We start from the raw sequence: 1,686 nt of genomic DNA, 5'->3' as shown, positions 1-1,686 counted from the left end.
CGCTGTGGGGGGGGGGCCCATGAGACTCGGTGCGCTCACTGCAATTAGCAACCAGCTGGACAAGCCCCTCGGTGCGTCCCGGTGGCAGAGCTGAGCCCGGGATACCTGTGGGGCAGCAGTCCCGGTGCTTGCCGCTTGCTCCAGCCGCTGGCTCAGGCACCGAGAGATGCTGGTGATGCTTTAAATAAAACCTTTAAAATAAAATCTTTCCCCAAACCCCCCGGTGCCTGGGGGCCAGGGCAGGGTGCCCCCCCCCGCCCCCCACTGGGAGCCGTGCTGCAGGGCACAGGCGGCTGCAGGTTGCGGGATGGAGGGGTCTGTGCCGGTGGCTGCCTTTCCCCTCCACTTCAGGGTCTGGGTCTGGCCGTGTGCTGCAGGGGCTCGGAGGGGCACAGCTGATCCCACACCCCTGGCAGTGCCGTGAGCCGGTGCAGAGCCGGGCTGCCATGCCCACTGCCTGTTCCCACCGCAGCGAGGCCAGGGGATGCAGGGGTAATGCCGTGGCCACAGCCGGCGTCCCCGTCCCCCTCCAGCAGTGCCTTGTGGAAATGAGGAAAACAGGGAGGCGAGAGGGATGCCGGAGGTTTAATACATTTATTTGACATTAAGTGAACAGAGGAGCTGCTACAGCAGCTTCGTGCCAGCTCCTGGGGCCGGCTCGATGCTGACACCCAGCGCCCTCACCCTGAAGGGTCTGTGCAGCCCTCGCGGCCCCCGCAGCCCTGACACCCCACTGCCAGACCCAGCCTCCCCCTGCCCACGCTTGGAGCAGCGACGGGGGGCTCTGACCCTGGGAAACCCCCAAATACAGAGATGCCTGCGGCTGGGGCAGCAATTTGAGCAAAGCACATGTTAAATATGCTGACACAGCCCTCCGTGCCTCGCAGACGTACACAGTTTATTTCTGCAGGCGACGCGAGCATGGCAGCCGGTGTGGCGGGATAGACTGGCACGGCCAGGCTCAGCACCCCCGGGTTGTGCCCTAGGTGATAGTCGGGAGGGGGCTGCGGTGGCTGCTCCCAGCGCATCCCGGCCGGGGGATGCAGGAGGCAGCAGCATCCCCTGTCCAGGCTCGCTCCGGCAGCTGCAGTTGCATGGTGTGCGCCCCTGTCCCGGACCGAACGTGGCCACGGCCACCCCAAATTCCTATGCCCACATCCAGCTGGGGAGCGAAGCTCCTCCAGCCCTTCTGTGAGCCTGAGGATGGCAGGATTTGGCCCCCGGTTGTGCCACTGGGGATGCTGAGCACCAGGTTGGGCTGCCATGAGCGATGGCATGGTCCCCAGTGGGGTCCCAACCCTGGGGGTCCCACCGTCCTCCGTGCCGGTGGCTGAGGATGGGGGATCCTATCCAGCACCCAGAGCGGCTTGGTGGCATGCTGTGCACCCCAGCACCCCTGTGCAATCGGGACCCCGTGGGGACAGGGCATCTCTCAGCCCTGGGGGACGGTACCCAGGCAGGCATCACCTTCATCAGTGGGGTCCAACCCCGGGACCAACCCCATCCCACCCGGCTGGAGCAAGGGAAGGGACCGAGCAGGCTGGGGGAGAGGGACAAACAGAAAAATAAAGGAGCCACCCCCTCCCCGAGCCCCAGGGCATTGCTTTGGACACTGCAAATTAGATTTTCTGAAAAGGAAATGTTTTACAGCCATAAATTTGTCTCAAAAGAAAATGGGAGGGGGGG

This window comes from Aptenodytes forsteri, unplaced genomic scaffold (assembly GCF_000699145.1).
Source record: "Aptenodytes forsteri isolate BGI_AS27 unplaced genomic scaffold, ASM69914v1 Scaffold422, whole genome shotgun sequence".
Lineage (NCBI taxonomy): Eukaryota > Metazoa > Chordata > Aves > Sphenisciformes > Spheniscidae > Aptenodytes > Aptenodytes forsteri.
The sequence above is the reverse complement of the archived record's forward strand: the minus strand, read 5'-3'. Positions refer to the sequence as shown.